We start from the raw sequence: 16,521 nt of genomic DNA, 5'->3' as shown, positions 1-16,521 counted from the left end.
ATTACCATTGTTCCTTGTTACCCCAGGTGATGCTGGGGTGAAAAGGGCTCTGCCTATTTGCTGTTGACTTGGATAAGGGGGTAAAAAGCACCCTGTTCAAATTTGCTGACGACACTAAGATGTGGGGGGATGTGGGCATGCTAGAAAGGAGGAATAGTCTGCAATCAGACCTAGACAGGTTACAGGGGTGGGAGGATGAGAACACGATGGGTTTCAACAAGTGCAAGGTGCTGCACCCGGGGAGGAAGAACCAGCAGCACACCTACAGGCTGGGGAACTCCCTTCTGATCAGTGCAGAGGTAGAATATGATCTTGGAATCATCATTGATGCCAAAATGAACATGGGCCGGCAGTGTGGGGACGCGGTCAGGGAGGCCAACCACACCTTGTCATGCATCCACAGATGCATCTCAAGCAGGTCCAAGAAGGTGATCCTCCCCCTCTGTGCAACACTGGTCAGGCCGCAGTTGGAGTACTGCATCCAGTTCTGGGCACCGCACTTCAGGAGGGATGTGGACAGCATGGAGAGGGTCCAGAGAAAGGCCACTCACATGATCAGGGGCCAGCAGGGCAGGCCCTATGAGGAGAAGCTAAGGGACCTGAACCTGTTCAGCCTCCACAAGAGAAGGCTGAGGGGGGATCTAGTGGCCTATTACAAACTAGCCAGAAGGGACCAGCAGGCGTTGGAGGAGCCCCTGTTCCCCCGAGCACTACCAGGAATGACTAGATATAATGGTCACAAGCTGGCAGAGGGTAGATTCAGACTAGACATCAGGAGGCGCTACTTCACTGTCAGGGCGGCTAGGATCTGGAACCAACTTCCAAGAGAAGTGGTGCTGGCTTCTACCCTGGGGGTCTTTAAGAGGAGGTTAGACGAACACCTTGCTGGGGTCGTTTGACCCCAGTACTCTTTCCTGCCATGAAAGGGGGTCGGACTTGATGATCTGTCAAGGTCCCTTCCAACCCTACCAACTATGAAACTATGAAATCTATGCCTCTGGCAACGAACAGCACTTTCCTGGACTATGCTTTCTTCCAGAGCTGGAAACTGAAGGAATACCTGGTGTGGTAATATGAATGCTGCCCTCATTCTGAGAAGAGAAGGCTATACACTTGCAAACCAAAATCTATACACTTGCAAACCAAAAGCAATAATTCTTAACCAAGATGACATGGCACTCTGGGGTGCTATGATAGCATAGCATTTTAAGGGTGCCACACAGTTAGCAGTCCTAGGGGTGCAAATGTCTACCTGATTCACTTGATAAACCCAGAGATTTCAAATGAGAGTTCACAGTATCAAAAACAGTCTGACCTGTTGTGTTTTCCCAAGTTCCTTGGAACAGAAGAATTACTCTATCATTTTCCCCAGAACAGGTGAAAGCTAAGAGTTGGCATTTTCCAAGGAGTGTCTTGAGTCTAACAAGGAAAGCCTTGAATCTAATAAAACAGTTAAGAACCACTGATTGAAAGATGCAACAAAACAGAAAAACAAAGAGTATGATGGATAAATGGTACTTTTACTACAATTCTTACGTAAGGAATTCAAACTCACTCATGCACTTGGTGAGAACTCCATTTCACATTATAGGTAAATGGAGCCACAAAGCATAATCCTGTAAAATCTCTCAAGGAAATGAAAATCAAATAGCAAGGCAAAGCTTCAGCAGATTCCACAAGCCCTGACTCCTGATTTTGTGCTCAGTAAACCATCATGTTCATAGGCCAAGTTGCTGTTGTTTTCTTTCACTTACTAATAAATTAATTACTGGAAATGGTTTGCATTAAGAAATCTGTTTCCAACCTCAGTGGACTGAAAGAATAATAATAATAGACATTCATTTAAAAGACGGGGGGGAAAAGTAGGAGTTTTTTTTTGTAATGGATATTTCCACAGGTCTTTGCTTAAAAATAAGAGTAACATAAAGCAGTTATTTCTGCCACTGAAGATTAATTTCTATGGCATTATCAAATGTAACCCTTGAGGAATTAATTGCATTTATATTCCATATCTAAATCCAATTTATATAATCATGCAATCTGGAACAGATAAGCTCACGCTTGGGAAACCTCTATCTCAACATTATCTGACTCTGACTCAGACAGGTTACAGCCCACTGGGAACTGAGGAGCTCACTGAAACACCATTTGTAATGCAAAATGACAAATCCTGGAGCTTGGGTGATAATCTTAGAAAATGCTATACGAATATTTGGTCTGTTTTAGCAGAAATGATGAATGGGCTGTGTAAGAATCAAGATACGGTCCATTGTATTAATTACTGCAGAGATAAACACAAACACCAAATTCATTCCATAGGCTCCGAATAAAGGCCCCAGGGTCAGATTTGGACCCGGTGTTCCCTCTACAAACATAGAAGAAGCATCCTAAAAGGCAGAAAACACAATAGGGAGCTCTGAGTGAGATCCATCAGTACCTCTGTGAGGAATACCACAACAGTCTCTGTTCAGGTCCCTACTGCACAGCTTTGCAGAAAGCCTTATATTTGTTTGCAGCAGCCCTGAAAGAAATAGATGCCTACCAGTGATCAGCCTTGTGGAAAAATTCTTCAGAATTTAGACTGGATTGAAGGCCAGTTGCCTGATGGTATTGGTCACCTAATGATGCAGACTAGTGCCTACTGGGTTTTTCAGAAGTGATACTTAAGTCCTTAAAGATTCAGATATACACCTATGTGCGTGTGTCTACACAAGGCACCTAATGCACAGAAGATTAATTATACTGCACATTAGCACAGTGGGCAAAGTCTGTGCTAATGTGTGATAGATCTAGTCCAAAGAGCAGTAGCGTCACAAAAAACTGTTCATCTGCAGTAATGCGGAGTAGCACCAATTATGGCGCATTAAGTTAGAATCTGTCATTACAGGTTCTAACTTAGTGCTCTGTAATTACAGTGCATTAATGAACGTGTAGACACGCCCAAGTATGCCTCCAAATCTGATTCTTAAAAGTGCTTAGACACAAAAGTCCACCATTTAAATGCCATGAACGTGTTCAAAACTGCTGCTTTATCTCACTGGTACATAAGCATCCACTGGTGGGTATGTACAAAGCTGCCTACTCCCAGATGCTACTCCAACTCAGCGCTCAAGGCAAAGCCTACAAGGATGATTCTCAAATTAAGCATTCCCCCCATCTCACCAGGGGACTCAGTCCCCTAGGTGTGCTCAAAACATGCCTACAGCTCGTGCCTGTCTTTTAAATAACCTAAAGATTAGAAACTCACCAGGAATATGAGTGACCTGAGTTTAAATCCCTCTATAAAACATGGAGCAGGATACATTAGGAGACTTGATTGTACAGAATGAGGAGCAACTTGGGATGTTATTTTTGTTCTTGCATGATTTTAAATTCATGGGGCCAAGTGCTCTGCTACTGTCAATTGCTGGATCTCTGCTCTAATGACTGGAGCTCTACTGGGTGAAGGTCTGAGTTATAATGGTTTGCAGAAGGAGGGAATGTGCTTTCTCTAGGGGCAAGCTTCTACATCTTGGCTCAGACCCATTTCAATCTCAATGGCCTCTGATTGGAACTGCCATGGAAAAGTCCTGCAGAATTTATAACAGGCTCCTATAAAAATTATTTTGACATATCTAGAATTATTAGAACGCATTTTCCCTTCTAGAGATTTTTTGGCCCACACTGTAGAATTCTATGGCAGTAGAATAACTCCCTAGTAAATTCTATATGATTATCCATTTTGACTGATGGAGCATTCATAACCTGTTCTCCCAGGTTTAGTCTATTTATTCAGGATGTCGTTAACGCTCAATAATCGAACAGTTAAAAACGATCCCAGTCAGATTAAATCAATCAGTCATTCTAACTGTTTTCCTATGATCTAGTCATTTATTGTTAGTGCATTTAGCCATGAGTTTTGGGCTAGTATAATCCATCAATAACAAGTCATAAGGACTGCACAGGCTTAATACAGCTCCATTCACACACTGAATCCCAATGCTCTTTTAACTCTACCTTGTCATTGCTGACTGGCTCTGTGAGTGGCTATTTCCAATTTCACACATGCATCTATTGTTTAGGATGTTTGCAGAAAAACAAGAAGGTAGAAACAGTACTGGAATGTTGTTGGCACCAGGCAGAGTGCAAGGGGTTTGACTTTCCACTCTATTACATATATAGGGCATGTCTACGTGAGACTCTGACTGTGCAGTAGCCATTACTACCATGCAGTAGTGTTGCGTGGAAGAAAGTATAACATGATGCTACTGAGCATGACAAAAAAGCCGTTTGGTGACACCATTGCACAGTAACTCTGGTTACTGCGCAGTCATTTAGTATTTGTTTATACAAATACTAAACAAGTACTAAATGACTGCGCAGTAACGACTGCACAGTCAGTATCTCATGTAGACACAGACATAGGCATTAAAACAATTAAATCACAGGACCCACCCATGTGAAAAGCAGGCTTGGTTCCCAACCCCATTTTATATATGGGGAAATACAGGAAGAACCTTTTAATAACTTGCCGACTTCTCACAAGAGAAAACAGAAAATCACGGTCTTGTTTCCTAGTCCTGTTCTCAGTCCACTATTTGACTTAACCTTTCAGCATGTGCTGCTCTGATAATATCCTTTGAATTTAAACACTGGGCTTGTCTACATGAGAAGCATTACTGTGAAGCTACCTAGTTTACTGTGCAGTAAGTGTGCACATGTCTACACATGTGCGCACTTACTGCACAGTAAAAACCCTTAATCATGATTAAATTTGCTACCTGAAAATGCAGGTAGCAAATTTTAATAGTGCTTAATAACTGTGCAGTAAAAGAGGTGTAGACGTAACCTGATAGCAAATATGCTGCTGGGTGTGCCTGGCCACTAGGGGGCCAGCCCCATGGCTCCTGGCTGGGAGCCTCTCCCGCTCCAGGTTTGGGTTGTCTTTGTGGTAGCCCCTCTCTGCAGGCTAGAAAAGCTTGGGGACAATTTTTGCCCTTGAACACGCACCACATGGAGCCTGAGGGCACTGCAGATCCCGTGCGTCGTCCTGGACAGGCCACAGCCTGGCTGTGCCTATCTCCCACCATCGCAGCAGTGCTGACAGGCACTGAGCTACTACACAGCTGCTAGGGCACTGCCGTCGGGCCAGGTGGGTGCTGAACAGGGCTGCAGGTTGCTACAGCCCCAGAGCAGCCCTGTCAGCTCCCCAGGACTGCCTGCAGGCTGCCTCTAGCAGCAGGGCCAGCAGCACCCCTGGAAGCCTGCCCTACACCTGCAGGTGCTTCAGGGGATAACCTTTGCCACATGGCTCCCAGTCCCTTGATGTGCCCCTGCCCTGGGCACTGGTTGCAGCTGCCCAGGGCCGGCAACAGAGGGACAGCTGCACAGAGGCCCAGAGAGCTGGTTCAGGACCCAGCATGGCATCCTCCTCCCCATCTAAACCTGGCACTATCGCTTGTGCACACCTGTGCTCTCCACCTGGGGCCCCAACTGGAGCCAGGAGGAGGTTGGCAACCTTGTGGCGCTCTAATACAATCAAGAGGTGCTGTGCCAGTTTGAGTGGGGTAGGTGCTCAAACACCCATATTTATGAGGCTCTGTCAGGCCAGATGTGAAAGCAAGGACACGACTGGTTGGCGCAACAGTGCCACATAAAGGTTAAGGCCTTGCAGGCACAGTGGGTGGCTATGACTGACCATAATCATCAGTCTAGCCATTCCCATAAAACTACACCTTTTATACAGCAACTCACAAACATTCTCATGCCCTGGCCGCAACCGTGTGTTGTGTTCCAGCTTGGGTGGCCTGCTCAAGTCCCTGCCCCAGCACCTCCAATGACATGTCACTGGAGGGGGATCCTCAGGTATTCAGCATCCCATCCTGCCCAGCTCCCCAGCTGCTTGCTTCACCAGCAGCTTGGGGAGCCCTGGCCAGCACCTGCCTTGGCAATTGTGCAGCCCCAGGGCCAGCCACAAGGAACTGTCGACCATGTCATCACTGGCCATCAGCAGCACCAGCTCCCCCCGGCAAGGGTGCCTGACTGGATGCCTGCACACTGCTCCTTATGAGCCAGGGAGACTGGGGACAGCCAGATGTCTGCCTGCTGGGAGGACTGTGCCAAGCCACTAGACATACTAGTCCCAGGCATGGGGTAAGCCCTGTACTGGGTGGAGGCCCTTCCTGCCCCAGGCTCTGCCCCCAGCCCTGGCCCCAGGTCCTGCCCCTGCCCCCGCTCCCTGCCTGGCCCTGGGCTCCTCACCACAGCATGGAGAGAGATGAGACACAGTGCAAAACTTTATTAACCAGCCCCCGCAGCTGGGCAGCCTCTCACACCTGGGCTTCTCACACCCCGAGGAATGCACTGATGCCAGCAGCAATGTTCTCTTCAGCTGCGTAGGGTAGGGATGTGTAACGCTGCCACAGGTAGCCCTCCAGGTGGCAGTGGAGGTTGCAGGGAAGCCCAGGCTTGCCCCCCACACGGTTGTAGCTCATGGTCATGTACCAGGAGTGCAGGTGCACCCAGGGCACCATGAGGATCATCATCAGCAGGGCATAGTGGGTTGGGCATCCCTCAGTTTGCACAAGCAGCTCATCGTGCACCTCCTGAGGCATACAAAGCAAGGGCACACTTGGGGCACAGCAGCAGTGCAGCAGGGGGCTGGCCCTGGAATGCCTCCCCAGAGAGGCCCCCAGGAGGGAGGGTGGGGATGTGGCCAGCTTCTCATCCCACTTGTCCAGGAGCCCCAAGCCACCACCCCCCAGCCTGGGCACTGTGGGCTGGGTAGCAGCACAGCAGAGCAGATGGTTTGCAGGGGGAGAGGAGGGAAAGTGGGGTCTGAAGTTGTGGCAGCAGGTGCTGCCAGGATCTTGGCCTGTCCCTGCCTGGGGATGGCACAGGGGAGGCTGACTGCCTGTGATCAGCACCCAGGAGCCTGCAGGTGGGCTTGAGTGGGGAGTGTAGGAAGAGGTGGTTAGCTAGGGCCTCCTGCACCTGGTGCCCTGGCCTCCACTGGTGAATGTGCAGATCTTCCTGGGGCCAGGGTACAGGGTGTCTGTTGGGCCAGCACCATGGCAAGCAGGAGCATGGGGCAGGGCGCTGGTTGTTGGTGCCAGGGGCAGGTGTTGGAGCAGCCATAGCACAGGGAGGCAGAGTGGGCAAGGAGGGAGATGCTGTGTCCTGCCCTGCAATTGGCACACTGCTCCTGGGCAGGGAAGGGCTGACCAGAGAACAGGACTGGTTTTTAAAGATGGCTGCCAGGTGCTGGCAGCTGCAGCTGGAGCCTGGAGCTCCCCCCAGTGGCCACAAGGGCTGCAGGGACCTGGCAGCAAATCTCCTTAATACCTGCATGTGTAGACACCTACCTAAAAACCCTTACGGGGTGTGTCTACACATGCACATTTAACGCACACTAGCCCAATGTAGTATGCATTAAAGGCATGTGGCCACATGCATGCATCCTTAATATGCCTTAAAAATGGCACATTTTGGCTATTTGAGCCTAAATTTGATACCCACAGAAAGTAGGTATCAAATTTATGTGTGAATAGCTAAGTTGCATTAGCGAACATGTAGACATGCTAATGTGCATTCATGTGATGAGAGTCCATTGACTTGGGACCAACTTTAGTCCCAAGTTGGTCTACACACCCATGTTAATGCACCTTAGCATGTGCACGTATAGAAGTGCACCTAAATTGCCTTAGTGTGTATTAGGCTAATGCACATTAAGTTTAGGCGCATGTAAAAGCATGTATAGACAAGCCCATTGTGCAGTAGCTTACTGCACAGTAAATCTAGGCTGGAGTAAATGCATGTGTAGGTGAGTCCACTATGTAGATAAGCCAATGATACTGAAATTGTCTGTAGAGGACAAAAATGTATTGCTGAGAACTTTGCAAAGTAGATTTTAGGGCCAGAATTTTAAAGATATTTAGCTTACTAAAGATGCAGGTGGGAAAATGCAGAGGGATTTTCAAAAGTATTTTCTTAATCTAGCACCCGAATTTTTAAACGGGTTTAGGCACCCCAACATCCAGTGATTTCTGGCCAATAGGTGCTTTTGAAAATTCACTTGACATCTATCTGCATCTTTAGGCAACTACTAAAAAAATTATGTTAGATCTTCACTGATGAAGTCTGATCTACTTTTTTCACAGATAAAAATTAATTATTTTCCTTGCTTTCCTTCATCCTGAGAAGAACATGCATGAAATTTGTTGAAATGGGCAAATAATTGATTTGTATATGCTATGTTCTACTGAAATTGTCCAAGTGAAGTCAAAGCAGCAAGAGATGCACCCGCTTCTTAGATTTGCATATTAAGGAATAAAACTAAATGCCCGTGACCTCTCCTTCAGGGGTATTATATTGTAAAAAAGAGGGGGGAAGAGGTAAAAGTCTTTTTTTTTTTTTTTTTGGTAAATCACTGATATCTTTTCCTTTAAGGAGTAGATTTATTATTTATTTGACAACAATGAGTATGTATAGAGAAGGCAGACCTTGTGCTGGGGGGATGTTGAATCTGAAAGATATATAGAAGGGATGCACTGTGAAGTCTAGAAGTACAGCCTTGTCCATGTAGGGGAAATTGACAGGCATAAGTATTCCAGAATAATTTATCCAGTATAATTTAGCTATTCTGTGGACATTATATTTCAGGATGAAAGTAACTTTCTTCTGGAATAACTAATACTATTTCCAGAAGTGGAGTAAGTATTCTAGGATAAGGTAATTTCTATTACAGAACAGAGTGCCAATCCCTCTGCAAAGCTCAGGTGTCTTAGAGGTACTGGCAGGTATCTCTTGTCACACAGGATCCAGAGTCTAGAATCCTCCTTTGAGGTAGGGATCTACATCAGTTATTTCAAAGAATGGAAGAGGGCTCACTGTTCCCTCTTAACATGTGGGTACTGTTGAAGGCCAAAATGGTTCTATGATGACCAATTATATACTTCCCTAGTGGTCAGGGCATTCACACAGAAAATTACCTTTCTTAGCCTAACAGAATTCAAACCCACAAGTCCTACCTCTCAGAAAAGTGCTTTAAGTACCAGCCTGTTGCCTAGGATGAGTAGCAGTCTTAGGAAAGGAATCTTGTGAGTTTTAATCACCTCGGACTATGAAGAGTCTAAAACCCACTTTCTGGGTGAGTGCTATAAACACTAAGCTATTACATAAAAGATAGGTAGCATCCTATCCCAGCTACATTTGAAAAAATTAAGTAGTTGCAAGGCAGCTTATACAGGACCTGGTTCTGTCAGTGTATGCTAGGCATGACCTGAATACATCTGCCAAAGAACTTATACATTGCTCCATCTAGCTTCTAGATCCTAACTGCATTAGTAGAAGCATTGCCAGCATATCAAAGGAAGTGATTATTCCCCTCTATTCAGCACTGGTGAGGCCACATCTGGAGTAGTGTGTCCAGTTTTGGGCACCCCGCTAAAGAAAGGTTGTGGACAAATTGGAGAGAGTCCAGTGGAGGGCAACAAAAATGGTTAAGGGACTGGGGCATATGATTTATGAGAAGAGGCTGAGGAAACTAGGCTTATTTAGCCTGGAGGATAGAAGACTGAGAGGGGATTTAATAGAAGCCATCAACTACCTGAAGGGCAGTTCCAAAGAGGATGGAGCTGGACTGTTCTCAGTGGTGGCAGATGACAGAACAAGGAGCAATGCTCTCAAGTTGCAGCAAGAGAAGTTTAAGTTAGATATTAGGAAAAACTTTCTCATTAGGAGGGTAGTAAAACACTGGAACAGGTTACCCAGAGAGATTGTGGAGTCTCCATCCTTGGAGGTTTTTAAGACCTGGCTAGATAAAGACTTGACTGGGATGATATAGTTGGGGATGGTTGTGCTTTGAGAAGGGGGTTGGACTAGAGTCCCTTCCAGCCCTAATTTTCTCTGATTCTATGAATCGGGGAGTTCCTGCAGTAAGCAGTGGAACCCAGGACTCCCAGATCATAGACAAGTCCTCCAACCATTAAGTTAGACAGCTATAATCCACCTTGCTCCACTATTTATTCTTGAATTCTTTTGTGCAGGATTTACATTGGAGAGAGGGAGGCTTTTCCCCTCAGATAACCTGCAGCTTGATAGTTGGGGATACCCCAGAGAAGTGAGAGACAGTTTGTATCCCCATAGGCAGAGGAGGAAATTGAATCCCGTTCTTCCACATATCTAATGAGTGCTCTGATCACTGAGGTACTGGATGAAAGTTGGACAGCATCTTCTCTTCCTTCATTCATGTTTTAAAAGACAAGAATGGCTATGGATCTGTTTTTGAAAGAAAGAGTGTAGGTGCTTAGCTTTGGTAGAGGGTTCAAGGCTGTGCATCATGAGCAGAAGAACACGTCTTCCTGTCCTGCTATGTAAGTATCGAAGGGTGCCTGTACATGAGCCAGGAGGCTGCTCTAAAGGGCTGTAATGACAGCATGTCATAGGTGCTTTGTTCGAGGTAATTTGCATTATCTCAGAGCCCAGAGATACCTCACCACATAAGAAATTCCTGCCCAGAAAAGCATCCCATCCTTTTAGTCTTCTGTGAAATATGAAACATCATAACCAGAAGGAAATATGACTCCTCATCCTGGTTGCCACCAAACAACCTTGAGGTAAACAGACTGTTCCAACTTTTTTCTGAGACTCATTTGCATAAAATGAACTGTTCCAAACAGGAGATTTTTACCACGCCTTCAGCTCTTCTATGAAATATGAACTTTCATCTCTACCTATGAAATATGAACTTTCATCTCTACCTAGGAGAACTTTTACAATCTTTTCTCTGATGCCTGAAGAAGGGTGCTTGTGCCTGAAAGCTTGCAAATAAAGATTTTTTTTTTTGCAAAAGTCTAGTTGGTCTAATAAAGGATATCACCTCTGCCACGAGTTCTGATTTCTTTTTCTGGCATGTCAGAGCAGACTCAATTGATCAAGTCTGCTGGAGTGTGGTAATTACCATGCTCCAGCCAGCCTCCATGTGTTGTGTATCAGGATGCTCACACTTCAAAATGGTGGCAGGGGTGCTTTAACTTTATCTAAAGCTTGTCTAATGAGTTTAAGTGCCCCCACTGCCATTTTGAAGCACAGGGACACTGATACATGGGCACTTCAATTAGAGCGGCTCTCAGAGCTAGTCTAATTAAAACACCCCCAATCCCTGGAGCATGTGTAAAAACACCCTAAGTGCCAAAATTCCAAGAAAGGAATGAGATTTAAGACATAACACCTATTTCTTAATTGGCTAGGTTAACTGAGTCTGATTTGAAACAATGGCTGTGTTGTGTATATGGTGCCCTTTGTGTTATATATACCCTTTGTGGGGCATCTAACTCTCCCTGTGCACTTTATAGGCTCCTGGATACACAACTCTGAGTTCTGCATTTCACTCCAGGGAGCTACAAACCCTGGAATTAACTGGCAGGAGAAAAATTAATGACAGGGCATATCTACACAAGACGTTTACTACAGAGCTGCCTAATTAGCTCCACAGTAAAGTCTCAGCAATGTCTACATGTGTGGTCCTATTAGGCCACAGTAAGCTAATTAACTCTGCTGTAGGTTAGCACTTGTAAACACAAGTACTATCCTACAGCAGTGTTCTTAGTGCACAGCAACACATGTAGATGCTGATGGAGCTGACTGAGGAACAAGGGTGCTTCAGTGTCAGGACTGCCTGCTGTCTAGGCCCACACTGGAGCACCCTTGTTCCCTAGCCAGGCCCTCTGCAGCACTTTGAGCCAGTTTGGATCAGCCTCGGCTGGCATACTGACCCCCTGGATCTCCTTCCAGCTAGGGCTGCTCTGACTTGGCTCAATGTGCTGGGTGCATGTGTAAACTTGGCACCCAGGAGCAATTAACACCAGTGCAATGTACGCCTGAATTTTTTGCGTCACATTAATTTCACATGTAGACATGCACAGTATGTAGCAATTATATTCATGCTATTTTTAGAAGAAGATTTTTGCTGTTTTCCATTACCTGACCAAGGAGAGTAGCATCATTCTTCCTGAGATAGAATTCACAGGAATCCTGTTTTTCATATTTCTGAGAATATCTACCATTAATTTACTCAACAGATCCTTCAGAACAAGGGGCCCTCATGATGGGACTTCACACTGACCTAAACATTCTCTTCTCTGAGAGAATTAAGATACCTAACCCATAGTACTTGGATCCATCTCAATGGCCCTTGAGTTATAAAGGTGGCACCAGTGGTGAAATAAGTGGGAAGTGGTCCTTTAAAGGAAGAAAAGTGATCTTTCTTGGCTAGCATCTGCAGCACCAGAAGCTGTTCCTGCAAAGACCATCCCAACTAGGAAGAGGTGAAAGACTCAGCCCTGCCAGTCTGGTCAGAAATTCTTATCAGAAATCCCACATGCATGACAAGGTCTGATCAAGCCTCTATTTCCTGGTTCCATTTAACAAGAAACACACGTTAAAAATCCCCAGGTATAAATCAGGAGAAGTTCAAATTCTTGTTCATGTTGGTGGGGTGTAGGTTGTAGCCGTGTTTGTCTAAGGACATAGGCAGACACGGTTTTGGGGGGTAAATCTGATATATTTTATTAGACCAACTAAATAGTTGGAAAATTTTTTTTAGCAAGCTTTTGGATTTAAAGACTTCCTCAGTCTGAGGAAGCATCTGCAGTTGGTGTGTGCTCTTCCTGGATGGAATGAATAGTAAAGAAGCCAGAGGTTGGTCTGCATGCAAGAAAGCCAGTCTGTGAAGATGTAAATTGAGGAGACAGTGGGTGAGAGACAGGTGGGGAGGGGAAAGGGGAGGAATGTAGCAGATAAATAGTGGAGAGGTACTTGGGGAATCAGATGTCAGGCAGGTTATAGTGTGGCATAAATCCAAGGTCTATATTTAGTCCATGATTTTTTGTAGCCCAGAGGTAAGTTCCCTTTGAGGATTAGAACTGAGAGATTGGAGAGAGAGTGGTTTTCTTGTGAGAAATGTGCCCCCACAGGTAATTGGGTATTCTTGTCTTTGATAGATTTCCGGTGTGCGTTCATTCTGGTGTGCAGTTTTATTTACTATTCATTCCATTCTTTACTATTTATTCCATCCAGGAAGAGCACACACCAACTGCAGATACTTCCTCAGCCTGAGGAAGGGTTTTTAAACCTGAAAGCTTGCTAAGAACATGTTTTCCAACTATTTAGTTGGTCTAATAAAAGATATCAGATTTACCCAAAGAACCTTGTTTGTCTATGTTCTTGTTGGTGTTACTTGAGGGATGTTTTCATTTTTCATTAATGTATAAATGTAGGCTTAAGGAAGAGCATTTCCAGAAGTGAACACCAAACCTCAATGTCCATTATCTCTGCTTGCAGAGGTTCTCCATTTTTTTAAAAAGGGGGTTAGCCAAAAGCTGCTACTGTGTATGATTCAATCAGCACCTTTGGGTCAGTCTGTTGAGAGATTCTCTATTAATGTGAAGGAAAGAAAAGAATAATGAATCAATAGCACATAATAGCAAGACTTAAGAAGAAATTGCTAACATAGAATTGCCAAGAATACTCTAACTGTTGTATCTCCTTAAGATAAACCAAGGTGGGAGCAACAACTGTTTGGTCAGCTTCTCTTTGCCTGGGTCCCACAGTGGACACTCCTGACCCTATAGGCATTGTGTCCTTCAATGGCCAAGTCAATTCACTATGATGGCCAGAACAGGAGTTGGGGTCTTGCACTGAAAGGAAACAGGCTCCTCCTCAAATTCTTCCAAGACAAGATGAAAACCAAGTAATTCTTTGTGGCTTCAACCTCCTAATTTGATTTGATTACCTGCTGTATTAACTTGGTGGTTTGATAATGTGAACCCATTGATTTATTGATTCAGTTTTAATTGTGACCTTAATTTGATCACTCTATTGTCCCATCTTTAATTAGCTTGGTGATAGTATAGCAAATTAGTTCAGCCATAGGCTTTCTTGAGTGTGTATTTGTTTGCTTACCCTTTTTATTAAAATCCATAAAAAGTACACAGGACTGGTTTATTTCATCAAATTGCAGCATGGGTCACAAGCCCAAGGGCATATGTAATTTAAAATAAGATATTTCCAAGCCATTCGGCTCTGCTTTCAAATTAATACATAAATCCCTCAAGGGTGAGAGCAACATGGAAAGAAAGGATGGAAACCAGAGCCAGCTTAAGAAAGGGACTTTTTCACAATATTTTCCCCTATCAACATTCTATTGACTCCTGTAATTATTTCTACATACAGTGAATGATGAATTAAGAAGGTAGATGAATACTAGTTGGGCATAGGTAAAATAGCTGCACTGTATGATGCAGAGATGGAGATGTGCGTCAAGATATTAGTGTGGTTTTAAACAATATTTTATATTAATACAGGACATGAAAAAGGGCAAAGTTCTTTTACAAACTATATTATACAGCAACAAAGAAATGCTTTTTGTTGAGGCATGGGCAACAGCCAGGTCACTATTTGTTATTCAGTAGACACTGGAGAAAAGCCTGCTTAATGTGAAGTGAAATGGGATCTTTTATAACCATAGTAAGAGAGACCTTCATTTTTAAGGTCTTATCCCAGGACTGCCCCCACCTCACACAGTAAATTGGATGGAATTTAATTTCCTGTATCTCCCGCAAAAGAATAAGAGGCTGAGTCAGGCTTGACAGCAGTCAGAAATGTAGTTCCAGGGAGTCCATACATTTTAAACCCAATGCTTAGATCAATAAGCCAGTTCCCTGACTTAAAATAAAGGCTCATAAATATGCACTTGCCACCTGACTGGGAAAATGTTGTTTTCTTTATAATGTGACCAGGGGAAGCTTGCGCACCCAACAAGTGATAATTGGAAATCAACCACGTGTGAGAAATTTCCTCCCTTCAGAGAAGTGGCACTTGAAAATGGATGTAAACAGATAACTCATGTGGGTGCTCCAGGGTCTTTCTGTGATAAAAAGGGAGAGTGGAGATGAAACAGTAAAATCAGAGCTGAGCACTTGCTAGGGGTGACCTGCAAATGGATTTTAAAATATTCCCAGTTATCACAACAAAGTGCTGAGCACCCCAGATAGCCAAGTAAGAGATGTATTTAGCATGGGTGGCTTACCAGCTCCTTTTCCTATTTGTACCTCTTACTGGGTAAGAAACATCTCAAGACTCTCTGCAAGTACCTTGACTTTTGTAACCCCAGATCTTGTGCCTGTGGTATCTAGCAGCCTGTCTAGCTCAGGGGTGCTCAACATCCAGCCCATTCACTTGTGTCATCTAACCAGTGGGGGAGTGGTGGCAATTAAATAGCTACTTCTCCTCCACCACCAAATTTCCAAGATGACATTGCCCTGTGTGCTGCGTCAGGCTAGCACAGAGGCTGGTACACAGGTCCAGGGTGGGGCTAGAGCCCTAAACTGGCACACAGTGCTGGGTCCACGCAGGACTGGGGCTGTGCACCAACTCTATACTGTATCCGGCCTGTTGACTGATCCCTCACCACTCATTCAGCCCACAGCCCAGAAAGGCTGGGCACTACTGGTCTAGCTTGCAGTTCCCATTGCAGGCACTACTGCCTCGAGGCTAGCAGAAAGTCTTTCTAGGAACTAATGAGATGTGATTCTAGTAGTACATAAACACTATCGGCTGCTGCAGTATACTAGATAAGGAGAATCCATTGGATGATGATTGGTACTTGGTGGGATTGCTATCTATTCATCTTAGTTCATAGATTTCAAGGGGATCATAATGATCATTTAAGTTGACTTTCTCCATATTGAAAGTCAGGTAGCATACTTGGGTATTATCTCTCATCACTGAGTTCTCTAACACTTGTTCTTCATAGTTGTAGTAGTTTAGAGAGGAAAAAAGGAATGGATACCTGTCACTGGCAGTCAGCCTAGAAATCCCACCACAGATGAACCTGCGCTTTGGAGTGGAATATTTCCAAAAAAAGAGGTCAAGGTAGAAGTTGTTTTGTTTGTGTCTATTTTATAGGCAAGCCTAGGCATACACACAGGGGGTAATATCCCCAGAGTCTTGGGAACCAGGGTTTGGCCAATTTCCTACAACTAATTGTTTAAGTAATTCAAATAATTCTAGAAAATCTATATCAAAGGAGGTACAGCAGGATCAGAGACAAGTTTCTTTAGCTTCCTACTCATCCTTCATCCACCAAGTCAAACATCTCTGCAGCAGATAGAACTCCAAGATTATATCTGAAAACAGACACAAAGAGGAGAGAACAGCTGAAATAATCAGGGGGAAAATAGCAAGCCTAAATGAAGTTATGTGGTCATTATGGAAGTACAGTGCATTTCTGTATCTAATTTCCTTCTTCAGTCATCCCAGGAATGATTTGGTCCCTGAGATCAAAAGTCCACTCAACTATTGATCTTTTGAAGCCTGCAGGATACAGATCATTCTGTTCCAACTTGTCCAACTAACAAAAGCTTAAAGGGTATAAAACATCAATATCCCCTTAATTTTTTTAACCATCTTTGCTGCTTGTGGGGAGCTGGGAAGATCACAGTCAGGAAGATACAAGTATTATTATGTGCTTATCATTTATTT

This window comes from Alligator mississippiensis, chromosome 3, assembly GCF_030867095.1.
Source record: "Alligator mississippiensis isolate rAllMis1 chromosome 3, rAllMis1, whole genome shotgun sequence".
Lineage (NCBI taxonomy): Eukaryota > Metazoa > Chordata > Crocodylia > Alligatoridae > Alligator > Alligator mississippiensis.
Note: the sequence above shows the minus strand (reverse complement) of the source record.